This window comes from Tachypleus tridentatus, chromosome 3 (assembly GCF_004210375.1).
Source record: "Tachypleus tridentatus isolate NWPU-2018 chromosome 3, ASM421037v1, whole genome shotgun sequence".
NCBI classification, from domain to species: Eukaryota; Metazoa; Arthropoda; class Merostomata; order Xiphosura; family Limulidae; genus Tachypleus; species Tachypleus tridentatus.
Genome location: NC_134827.1, coordinates 26156185 through 26169791, shown reverse-complemented (window position 1 = coordinate 26169791; position 13607 = coordinate 26156185). Strand labels below are relative to the sequence as shown.

The following is a 13607-nucleotide window of genomic DNA, read 5'->3' as shown; positions in this document are numbered from 1 at the left end:
CACACACAAACAACTGTCATTAAAACCTAAAGCAGAACTACCTAGTTAATCAGAAATGTTCCAGCGCCACCAACTAGTCATAAACGTCATTAAAAAACTTTATAAAATGCCTTATATGTAAATTGCAACCCCTCCAACTAAACATGCTCACGCTGTCAACCGTTTGGACGTTACAATGTTTCAATTAATCCCACTATTTGTTGAAAACACCGTAGCTCAAGAGTTGGCGGTGGGTGGTGATGACTAGCTGCCCTCCCTATAGTCTTACACTGCTAAATTACGGACGGCTAGCGCAGATAGTACTCGTGTAGCTTTGCACGATATACAAAACAAACAAACAAATCAGAAAAGAAATAACTACTCTCTTATCATAAACTTTCAGCATTGGTCTTAATCAACACCAGAGCTCAACTATCTGCATACCCACATAATTGCCACTAGTGGGCGCTAAAATAAAAATATAAAAACATGAATGACCGATATAAAATGTGATTTATTTTTGCTTGAAAATCGACGCCATTCGATTACGCAGTATGAAAGTGCACGTGTACATTTCTGCTACCCTCAGAACTACCAGTATATTCCTTTTTAAGATGAAAGGTTCAGTGGCGTGACTTTGTTTTCAAAAGTGAGGAATAGCTTGCGTAGCTGGTACATTCCACATGAGGGTAAGTTGTTGAGAAATAAAAGTTTAAGTATTGCTCCAATACGAGGAGAAGATACCGCCTCCCTCTCCTGGCTAAATTAAGCCCATGCAGACGTTTGTCTGCTTGAGAAAAAAAAACTTGGGGTGGGGTCAATCAAGTTTACATTGAAATACGCGTTCAAGTGTCAGACATATACAAAAACAAAACAAGATATACGTGAAACTTATACCCTATGTTTTCATTAAAACAATTCCACTTGGACTCCATAGTATGTTAAAGATGTTACCTCAATGTTTAATTAATTGGTTATCATTAAAAAAAGCAAATTAGTATTATATGGTAATCAGTCCGTATTTTGACCTTGTTAAGGCGTTTGACTCGTAATCCGAGGGTCGCGGGTTCGAATCCCCGTCGCACCAAACGTGCTCGCCTTTTCAGCCGTGAGGGCGTTATAATGTGACGGTCAATCCCACTATTCGTCGGTAATAGAGTAGCCCAAGAGTTGGCGATTGGTGGTGATGACTAGCTGCCTTCCCTCTAGTCTTACACTGCTAAATTAGAGACGGCTTGAGCAGATAGTCCTCAAGTAGCTTTGCGAGAAATGAAAAAAACAAAAAAAATTCTTTATATATATATATATATATATGGCCAGGCGTGTTAAGGCGTGCGATTCGTAATCAGAGGGCCGCTGGTTCGAGTTTCCGTCACACCAAACATGCTCGCCCTTTCAGCCGTGGGGGCGTTATAATGTCACGCTCAATCCCATTATTCGTTGGTAAAAGAGTAGCCCAAGAGTTGGCGGTGGGTGGTGATGACTAGCTGCCTTCCCTAGATGGTAGAGGTGGGTCATTCGATTGGCGTTACGATAATAAAAAAAGGCCTATAATATAATTATTTTTAGATTTTTTTAATATTAGAATATTTTTAACAACATGCAATTAAGAAGTCAGTGTGTTGTTATGTTTCATTCCCGTTTCTCCACATTTCTTCCATAAAGCTCCTGATGTCTAAAGATCAGTTTCTAGAGGATTAAATACGTTAAAAATGAGGACAGGTTTATATTCGGTCTTTGGAGAGGAAGGAACAAGACTTCTCTACATCTATGTTATTCAACTCAGTTAAAAAACAAGAATAACGTTAAAGTCTTACTTTACTATTATTTTAACCAAACAACTGGTGGCGATAAGATACAAATTACTATTGTTTCACAGTTTCATATTTTATGATTAAACAATGATTTTGTACAGACATATTTTACCTTCTACAGCTGTAATAAATCATCTGAAGATATCCTACATTAAAACCTTATTTTAATAACAATTCTTCACATAGAATGTGAAGAGCTGTTTTGAGTTAACGTTTAATACAATAACTAGAAGTGAGTGATCCAGACCTACTATCTTAAAGAAGAAAAACACAATCTGCTGTGACTGATGCTTGTTGTTTTTTTTTAAACCCCTAATTTACCAGTGTAAGACCAGAGGGAAGGCAGCTAGTCATCACCACCCACCGCCAACATTATAACGCCCCCACGGTTGAAAGGGCGAGCATGTTTGGTGTGACGGGGATTCGAACCCTCGACCCTCAGATTACGAGTCGAGTGCCTTATCCACCTGGCCATGCCGGGCCTTGTGACTGATGCATTGTTTTCAACTCAAAGCTACACAGTGTACTATCTGAGCTTTGTTCAACGGGGGACTCGAACCTTGGGTTTTAGCATTGAAAACCCATAAATTCACCGAAAGGGGGACGACTATGGCGAAGATTGTTAAAAGTAGGGAATATAAGGACTCGTGATAGAAACAGTAAATATTCACGCACCAGTACTTCGAACAATGTGGATCGCTACACCATTTGGTTGAACAAAGAACAGATAAAAATATTTACGTATAGATACAGTTCATTTGACCAAGAAAAACAAAAGAGATATAGATATACATCGAATGTAGGAGAAATTCACTGTAGTGTGACATTTAACGTATTCGGTTTAATATTTGTTTTAATATAAAAGTTATTGAACTTGTTTTCATGACTTTGCTTCGCCCTGTACCAATCAACGAAACAGTTTGGACAACATTATAACTCGTTTAACTTATTTTTCTGTGTTCTTGTTGTTTTATTTTTAAGTCAACAGGATACCAGCCCCCCAGTGGCTCAGCGGTATGTCTGCGGACTTGTAAAGCTAAAAACCGGGTTTCGATACCCGTGGTGGGCAGAGCACAGATAGCCCCTTGTGTAGCTTTGTGCTTAATTCAAAACAACAACAGAACAGCAATGGTTTCAAGAACCGTATTTTACCCAGTTTTACTTGGGTTTGTGTTTCCCCTTTTGTGCTCCTTTCCTGGGGCTCTGGCAGATTCACCAACTTGCGTGTTTGCTTCTGGGCTTCAGGAAGCAAGGGTGATAAAACTGCCCACAATACATACGAAACACTTTTTTTTTTAAAGGCATAAATATTTTTCCCTTTTCAATTATCCTTCACCGACAGAGAAATAATAGTGTGCGCGCTTTACGTGTTGTAAAATTGAATATTATAACTGATCTTATATAAACATATATTCCTTTGTGTATAACCAAATACAATGATATGTTTCACTGTTTTTACACTCAGAAGTCGTTTGATTTTTGTGTCATACCTATACGCTTGCACTCACCTCGACTGCTTGACGTACTTCTCCATATTATGAATGGCGTCACAAAGGTCTAATAATGATCTTCGTTGCTTAGAAACCTAAAATCACGGCTTTCAAATCCATAATTTGTGTCATCATCCATCAGTCACGTGCAGGGACGCTTCTATTCAACATCTTGCCCTTGTATTCTGCAGCGTATATGGGAGTAGGCCAGTAGGTCCGAGTAAATGACGTCGACGCGGACCGTATTTAAAGCTCTTTCATCAATGAAAGCAAGCTTCCTTTCTTCCTTTACACTGTACGCATAAACAGAGACAGTTCGCACCATTTAACAGAAGGAGATACAAAAAAAATGTAAGTCCTGATACACTACTAGTAAGAAAAAAGAACTCATAACAAAATGCTGGAAACTAGATTCTTTCTGGTAGCGTTTTAGTAATTCTCCTTTACACACAATATTTTAAGTCAAATAAAATATTCTGTAATTTATCACCTTGTGAATAAGTTTATCCACAAATATTTATCAGACAGCAAGAAAATAGATTGTACAGGGTGGTCCAAAAGTTATTTCTCCAAATTATTGTTTTTAACATTCAACGGCTTCGGATGAATGTAGTTGTTTATATGAATATTGAATGACCACTAAACTATTGAATGACCACTAAATACAGACTCGCGAAGACGAGATTTAACGAGATAAATTACTTTTTTCCTTTGTTTGTTACTCTTGTTCCTTGAAAAGCCTGAAATTTCATCATCCATGTGCTTGTCGAATCTGTAGGTAAAATTTTATCTTTCTTATCACACAAACTTGACAGGTAGCACCCACCGCGTTCAACTGAGACACTGAGATGCTCTTATCTGACCGAACAATGAGAGTTTACACCCACTATTATAGCGCATCAATGGCGTTGTTTGGAATTAACCACAACGCTACACAATGGGCTACCTGTGCTCTGCCCATCCACCACGGGTATCGAAACTCAGTTTTTAACGATGTGAGTCCGCAGACATACTGCTGTGCCACTGGGGGAAGCGGGCATAAATGATCTCGAAGTATGGATCAAGCTTTGGGACGGAACAGACCGCGAACTGTAAGCCCTTGGATTCATTGTTCTGGACACGCTAACTACTGAGCCACGCCCAATTCGTGCGTGTATTTTCGTGATCATAATTAGCTCTTTAAATTCTAACGACTTCATTAGATGTAATTCTACGTCCACACTGCGTGTCATATAGGAAGTGAACTTAAAAGTTTGAATTGGTAACGACTTAAATAATGCACGCTATCAAATTATTTCATTAACTGGGTAGTTTCCCTGTTAAAGGGAGTCCTTCTACATAGATGTGTATGCATACTATCTGATTCGCTTGAGCCAATGAATAAATCCGGAAATGGTGCCTCTTCTCCTGGTCTTTACCCACGACTGAGACTGAGGGTATGTTGGGAAATAGGGTTAACTTAGCTTTTATTCATAGAAAGACTCGTTTCTAACATATCCATACCAAGTAACGTGGTTGAATGATGAATCATATACATATAACGTTTTGATAAATCGCAAATTGTAGTTTTAAGACGAGAAATATTTGTAAACGTTTCATCACAAATTTAATTCTGCTGGAAGAAAACCAGTACAGAATCCTGTCAAAGTATTCTAAAAATAGGCAGCGATGGTGGTGACGGTTAGCGGCTCTTAGGGGAAGTATAAGTTATTAAAAAAGGAAAGAAGAATTTTAACAAGAGACTATAAAATCACACGCGAGTGGATTTTCCTGTTGTAATGAGAACCCAGAGCTACTTTGACACATCCTTCAAGTGCTGCCTACTCTGGAAAGACAGTACTCCATTTTGTGTCTTCAAATTTAACCAATAGCTGATTCACTGTTCTGGAGATCATTTAGACTTCCATATTGTTTTTATACGGTTTTTTTTTGCTTGCTTAAAACAAAACGCAGTAAAACAGATTAGAACAATTTATTTTAGAAGAGCTGAGCTTTTTTCAACAAAATATTAAAAGGTTACTCTAAGAAATTGCAAATAATTGCATACGAACTCAGTATCGACTTCAGGATAACAGTTGGAGTAGTTATTTACTGAAAATGGATAAGTAACAGACTTCATAACTCCAGTTCGTTAACTAGGCAATAAAACTCTACGAAACGGGATAATTGTTTGGATGGGTATCTTAGTTTATCTAACATGACTCTTTCAAACACGTTTGTCCAGACAACGACCATAATTTAAGTTCTGTGAATTTGATGGTGTTCACACTTTACTGTTTGTAACTAACAACACGTTGCCAGATAAACTGATTCTTTAACTGTATCTCTGAACGGCTAGTATGGGTATCAATACTTTTACTGATAAGGAGAGAACAACGTTTCGATCTTCCTAGGTCATCCTTAGGTTAAGAAAGAAAGAGTTTGAAAGTGACCGTTGCCGGACACATGTCATAGGGACGAAAGTGTAAGTGAGTACGGGCTGTAGGGGGCGTTGCAGATGAATGTTAGGTAATTAGTTAGTACAGATATAAAGGTTTTCCTTTATATTGGTTTAATTTTGGTTTTAGTTGCTGTATAACTAGGGCTTCTTTGATTTTGCGCTTGTTTATATTTGTTTCCTAACTTAATATCTGGGTGTTTTTTATGATTATGTTGTGTTTATTTTATTTGGAGTGTTCAAAAACGTGCGAAGGTTTTTTTTTGTGTTCTTTGAATTTGGTTTCCATTTTTCTACTTGTTTCTCCAATATAGAAGTCGTGGCAGTTCTTGCATTGTATTTTATAAACTATGTTTGTCACTGTAGTTTTTACATAGTATTGACTTTAGTTTTGTATCTAATTTTTGAATAAATTTGGTGTTTACTGGAATGTTGTGATTTGTTATAAGTTTTAATCCAAATGTTGGTTATTATTTCGCTGATGTCAGGAACATATGGTATGTAGCAGTGTAAGGTTTTGTAGTTTGTTGTATCTTGGGATTTACTATTGTTTGTTTGTTGTTGGTCTAGGTGTGTGTGTATATTTTTTTCCACGGTTTTTTAACGAAATTTGTTGATGTTAATGAAGTGGTGTTTCATTCTGTCAATTTCATCGTTAATATTATCGGGTGAACATAGTTTTGTGTCTGTGTTTATTTGGTTTCTTAATATGTTGAGTTTCTGTTTCGTTTCATGTTGTGAGGCCCAAGGAATGTATAATCCAGTATGGGTGATTTTTCTGTGGATTACGGTTTTGAATTGTGTGTCAGTTATAGTGATCTTGAGATTAAGATATGCTGTTTGATTAGTTGTTTCTTGTTCACAGGTGAACTTAATGTTGGGATGTATCGATCTAACGTGATTGAAAAAACTAAGTGTGTGTTCTGTAGATGTGAATCCAACAACTGTATCATCAACATACCTGTACCAGTATAGTGGTGAGTGTAAGGCTGAATTGATCGCTTGAGATTCAATCTATGTCATAAAAATGTTGTCTAGAACTAATGACACGGGGTTCCCCATACTTAGTCCATTTATTTGTAGGTAGTTTTGACTATTGAACATAAAGTTAGTTTTGATGGTAGTGAATTATCTAAAGGTTGTTAATTGGTTGCCGAGGATGTGTATCAGAGGGTCTTGGATGTAAAGTTCTAAAGCCATCTCGCAGGCTTCAGATGTTGGGACTTCCGTGAAGAGGGAGATTACATCAAAACTAGCCATTAAGGATTTATGACTTAGTTGATTAAAAATATATTTAAAGTTCAAAGAGTCTTTGAAAGAGGAGCCAGCTGATGTTACATATTTAGAAAATTCCAACACTATATATTTACCGAGATTGTAGTTAAATGATACATGGGTCGACATAATGGATCATAGTGGGTTTCTCGTCATCAAGAATGATTATTTAACTGTACTTAACGAATCAATAACTTCTAACTTCACTGTTTTCTTGGTTAAAGAAAAACTATGTAAATCTTTGCCGTTTACGTTCAGCGTCCCTGAAATGGCTGGTATAAAATTTATTATAATAAGTTTAGACTTCATTATCTTGATGAAAATCTTTGTTACTGAGAGTAAAAAATAGCACTTTATGGTACTTCAAATTCAAACTCAAACTCAATCATATGATACAAAAAAATATGTTAATGTCAGGTTGTGTCAACAGTTATAGAGAGATTCACACATTCAAGAAACGTTTATTGTTTTCACAATTGTTATATCGCCAGTAAATAAAAGTAAACAATCTGTTTTACTGTCACGTTGTATCAACAGTCATAGAGAGATTCACACATTCAACAAACGTTTATTGTTTTCACAACTGTTATATCACCAGTAAATAAAAGTAAACAATCTGTTTTACTGTCACGTTGTACCAACAGTCATAGAGAGATTCACACATTCAAAAAACGTTAATTGTTTTCACAACTGTTATATCACCAGTAAATAGAAGTAAAAAATCTGTTTTACTGTCACGTTGTATCAACAGTCATAGAGAGAATCACACATTCAAGAAACGTTTATCGTTTTCACAACTGTTATATCACCAGTAAATAAAAGTAAACAATCTGTTTTACTGTCACGTTGTATCAACAGTCATAGAGAGATTCACACATTCAAGAAACGTTAATTGTTTTCACAACTGTTATATCACCAGTAAATAGAAGTAAAAAATCTGTTTTACTGTCACGTTGTATCAACAGTCATAGAGAGAATCACACATTCAAGAAACGTTTATTGTTTTCACAACTGTTATATCACCAGTAAATAAAAGTAAACAATCTGTTTTACTGTCACGTTGTATCAACAGTCATAGAGAGATTCACACATTCAAGAAACGTTTATTGTTTTCACAACTGTTATATCACCAGTAAATAAAAGTAAACAATCTGTTTTACTGTCACGTTGTATCAACAGTCATAGAGAGATTCACACATTCAAGAAACGTTTATTGTTTTCACAACTGTTAGCCCCCCAGTGGCTCAGCGGTATGTCTGCGGACTTACAACGCTAAAAATCGGGTTTCGATACCCGTGGTAGGCAGAGCACAGATAGCCCATTGTGTAGCTTTGTGCTTAATTCAAAACAACAACAACATTGCCCGCCGCTAGTGAAGCGGTATGTCTACGGATTTACAACGCTAAAATGAGGGGTTCGATTCCCCTTGGTGGGATCAGCAGATAGCCCGATGTGGTTTTGCTATAAGAAAACACACATACAACTGTTATATCGCCAGTAAATAAAAAAATGTATATACAAACCGTTTTTCCTCAATTTTGAAATTATGCAATCACTGTAGTAAGTCAAACAACTATTTTCAAATAACATTTGGTTTAAAATTAATAAACTGTATTACTCTGAAAAACAAAAAAGAAACTAAATAATATACACACGTGGCTTCTGCCACTCCTCAGTTGTCAAAACATTTTCAGAGGCGTATCCGAGGTTAGGATGTAGTTAGGGATGTGGGTGAACTACCACCCTGATATTCTGAAATGTCTGACAGGTTCAGTAGCTGCTGGTTTGTTTGTTGTTGTTTTTTTTTTACTTTCAAGTAAACCACTTAAAAGAAAAGGTCTATTTTTTTCTCACATAGACCTTCCAACTCCACTCTGTAGTGCTGGGTGCGCCACCTGCTTTAGAGCAATTAATATAGCTTTTTTTGGCAGAAAGTAACAGGCATGTCTAAAAAATGTTAAAGTGTTCTTTCCAGTGAACTCTGATATTTCTTTGATATTTTTGTATTATTGGTCTTTGCGGACTAACGTAGTTAGAAATTAGGGTTTCGATACCCGTGGTGGTAAGAGCACAGGTAGCCCATAGCTTTGGACTTAACTACAAACAACCAAAGTGTTGTTGGTCGTCACGTCTCTTGTAATTTTTAAATATATTTTTAAAAAAATAAACACAAAAATAATTCCAACAACGAAACACATAATACACCACGTGATGCCTCGTGCAGGTCTATGACCGAAACTGGTCATTTCTTTTCTTTGTTTTTTACGTTGTATAAACAAGTTGTTTGAAAATAACTTTATCAAAGAGCACTACGTTGTTTTAACAAAATTCAAACATCAACTAGGGACAAACGGCGCCGACTGTGCAACTTAAGCTGAACTGCACGGACAATTTATATATTGCACACTTAGTAATGTTACTACTATCTGTGAATTGACAAGTTGGCTCGTTTGAGTGAAATCCATCCCATGTCTAGACGGTACATAGGAACCACTGCTGAACTCTGACTTCAATGGCACAAGAGGATGAAAGTGATGGAACATAACCTCTGGACGGGACGCCAATCCATCGCACCTTCACCCACGGGTATCCGCGACTATCCATCATACACCTGGGTTGGTTGAAACGGTTCAGGTTAGTCTTTTGGTCAAGGACGTAGCAACATGAAACAAGCCTCGAACTCACAACTTTCTTACTATCAGCCTAAAGCACTATGACACTATATTGTCTTATTCCCATCAAAATGTATAATGTTTCCTTTGTGTTATTTAATCGTCTCGTAGACTTGCAAACCAGCCTGTAATTTTATATGCTATTTATATTTTTAAAAATCGTGATAGTTTATAAGACATCCGCACGAAGGAAGTAAAGATGTAATCGAACGAAGTTTTTTTTGTTGTTGTTAATTGTGGTGTACACTTCACAAATCGATATTTAATAAATAAACAAGGAATGTAAGAAAAATAAACAGATGTTATAAATCATGTCTCCGGTTGGTACAGCGGTAAGCTTATGGATTTACAATGCTAAAATCAGAGATTCGATTCCCCTCAATGGACTCAGCAGATGTGGCTTTGCTATAAGAAAATACACACACATTATAGATCATTATTTACATTGGGCATATTTCTTTTCAGCCAACTTGTCCAAGTAGTGTTTCTTATAAACTGGTAATTCGACGTGTATATCTTTGTCTTGGTAACAACGACGAAAACATAAATTATACATAAATTATACATGCGATTTAAAACTGCTAAGTTAATTTGGTGTTTCATGACAATGTTGATAAAAAAAACACAAAAAGTCTTCCCCCTTGGTGATCATAAAAATAAACCAATAGCAACGAACAATACAGTTTCACCAGATCAACTACCAATCAATAATATTCGTATATTCTAACGTTTCGGATTCATCTCATGAAGGACGATCTTTTGTGCATATCATTAAGTTCCATTCTCAACATTGTGTTCCCTCTCCGTGGTAAAGCTGTGGACTTATAGCACTAAAAATCAGAGTTAGATACCCATGGTGGGCAGAGCACAACTAGGCCATTGTGCAGCTTAGTATTTAACTCTGAACAAATAAACAGATATCAGTTCCTTAATGAAACCGCAGCTGCACTAAGATACAGCATTTCAATCTGAGTTACAAGGGTATTAGACATAAACCTAGCCTGATGGTTAGGAACGATCAACTCGCAGTATGAGAATCGCGGGTTCAAACCCCCTTTCCGTTGCGTGACAGTCAATCCCATTATTCGTTAGTAAAAGGAATGGCTCAAGAGATAGTGGTACTGCCCAGATACCTTCCCTCTAGCTCAGTGTTTCCCAAAGCGTGGTGCGCGTACCTCTGGTAGTACACGACATGATTTTAGGTGGTAATCAAACGACTTTTGTTTTTTAATAGTTATATATTTATTTTAATGTGTATTAGAAAAAAAAATGAGAAAAATAAATTCTAATGCGATTATTATATTATCTTCCGACAATTAAACAGTAGCTATTATTTAGAGGGCGTGCTCATTGGTTAGCCGCTATTCAAAGAGCATGCGCAACGAAATACCGAGGACCATGTTCTTCAGTTAGTGTTACTTTTAGCACGAATTCTGAAGTTCTCTACACCTTGTTATAACAATGTTGTTTTAAGATAAGAAAAATAATATTTTTAAATAAATATTACTGTAACTGATACTGTTTTTTTTTAATTTATCACGAAATTTACTTTTAAAATAAATTTATTTAAATTAAAAAACGGTTTTGTTTGTTTGTTTGTTTGTTTTGGAATTTCGCACAAAGCTACTCGAGGGCTATCTGTGCTAGCCGTCCCTAATTTAGCAGTGTAAGACTAGAGGGAAGGCAGCTAGTCATCACCACCCACCGCCAACTCTTGGGCTACTCTTTTACCAACGAAAAGTGGGATTGACCGCACATTATAACGCCCCCACGACTAGGAGGGGGAGCATGTTTGGCGCGAATCCGCGCCCCTCAGATTACGAAGCGCACGCCTTAACGCGCTAGGCCATGCCAGGCCCCTTAAAAAACGGTAATAGTACAGGTGGTACATGAATGATTGACGTGTGGAAAGCACTGATCTGACCTATGATTGGTAAATTAGGAATGATCAGCACAAATAGCTCTCCTGTAGCGAAATTTACACTATAAACGCTTCTTTTTTGTCTCTCCTAAGTTAACATATAGTTTAGAAACAAAGAGTTGATTGGGACACCTAATACTGAGCCACCTATATTAGTTTTAAACTGAGCTGAAAACATTTAAAAAGGGTTTTATATGTAAAATGTTCTCAAATAAGATTAAAACTGGTGAAATATGTGTGTCTGTGTGTAAAGTTCGCAAAATACAGGACTAAGTTTGTTTGTTTTTTGTAAATTCGTGCAAAGCTACACGAAGGTTATCTCGCTATCCATCCCTAATTTAGGAATGTAAGACTAGAGGGAAGGCAACTAGTCATCACCACCCACCGCCAACTCTTGGGCTACTCTTCTACCAACGAATAGTTTGATTGACATGTTTGGTGTGACGACGATTCGAACCTGCGACCCTCGGATTACGCGTCGAGAAGCTTAACCACCTGGCCATGACAGGACTATGTAACACCGAACACAGCGACGATGTGTTTATACTACATTGCCCTGAAAAGGGTCGGAGTAAATGCGGTTTGCTCTAACCTTCGTGTTCTATCTACATATAAATCCTACAGCAACCACAATACATGTTACAGAAAGGCGGGGGAGATCAACGAACCTGACCTCCCCTGGTCTTTAAAGACCTAAATCCCGACAAAGAGAAAATGAACAATAGAAAATAAAAAAAGCTATTTTTTAGATTATGATGTCTACGAAACACGGGGACTATCAAACAAATTATGTTATTTTGATCTCGGACCATAACAAGATCTGATAAACCTCAATGTCTTTCTTACAGAATACATAAACGTGAGTTATATACATATATAATGCACACCTTGCGAAACGGTAAACAAGGGATACAATTTCATGCACGAGTTGTTGAGGAAAAAAAAAATTGGGACCTTAATTAACGGCATCTAGGTTGTACTGTACTGCTAATGCGTGAACTTAAGCAAACATTTAGTGTACGTAAATAGCGGACGAAGGTTTGATTGGCGCACAAATAAATTCTCAATATCCTAGCTACACTACTCTTAAGTAAAATACGATTTTCAAAGTGAAATGATCAACACCACCTAGTAACATTTAAATGAACTGACTCTTTAATGACATCGTAAAGCTATATTATGACGTTTCGCAGATTCTTAATTAGACGAAAGGATTCAACTATTAAGTTCCATCGTTTCTGGTTGTGATAAACAAGTGAAAATAAGTGCGACATCTGGCGACCAAATAGGCCCTCTATATTTCGTTTGATGTTTCCGTATTCATGCATAGATATACTCGTAAAACATTTGAAATCCAGAAAATTGGTGACACAGATACTGAATGACGTCAGAGACATTTTTGGTTTCAGTTTAAAGCAAATAATCTGTTTATTCGCTTGAAATTAAGCACAAAGCTACACAATGAGTTATCTGTGCTCTGTCCACCACGGGTATCGAAACCTGGTTTCTAGTGTTGTAAGTCCACGGATATACATCTTGTGCCGCTGGCGGTCAAACAAATGATATAGAGGTACCTAGCTCAAGAACATGATTTATTAAATTAGATATTATACGACGGCCCCTCCAGCCACAGCGACATCAAACTAATAAAATTAGACCCCTATAATTTTTTTCTCCAAAGTCAGTTTTTTTAGAAAAGAACTAAACGTACTTACTCAACTATTAAAATATTTCAAAGAATAAATAAAAGATAACTGTCGGATACATTACACTGATCCCAGCAATTTTATATTTCTAATACCATACACACACACACACACACACACACACATACAAAATAGGTATCAAGATCATCTATTCCGTGAATTTTATCTGTTATTTAAACTTAGCAAAATGTCGGCAGATGGCGCTAGTAATAATCCTTATTCTTATTTTTGCGATAATTATTATTTAAAAACAAATCCATCTTGAAATACTTATCCAAACATTCTGGGACGTGATTTACAGGTTAAACGAAAA

General features: G+C 36.7%; 1 protein-coding gene across 3 annotated transcripts in view; it reads right to left on the bottom strand.

Moving 5' to 3' along the window:
- The window catches only part of LOC143246573 (solute carrier organic anion transporter family member 74D-like), a 203073-nt gene that overhangs the window by 110627 nt on the left and 78839 nt on the right, over window positions 1-13607 (bottom strand). The window contains exon 3 of one of the 3 annotated variants that reach the window (XM_076493510.1): window positions 3302-3576. The exons of the other annotated variants lie outside the window; for them this stretch is intronic. The gene's annotated coding sequence lies outside the window, so the exon portion shown is untranslated. The remainder of the gene's footprint in view (window positions 1-3301; window positions 3577-13607) is intronic. 3 annotated transcript variants of the gene reach the window in all.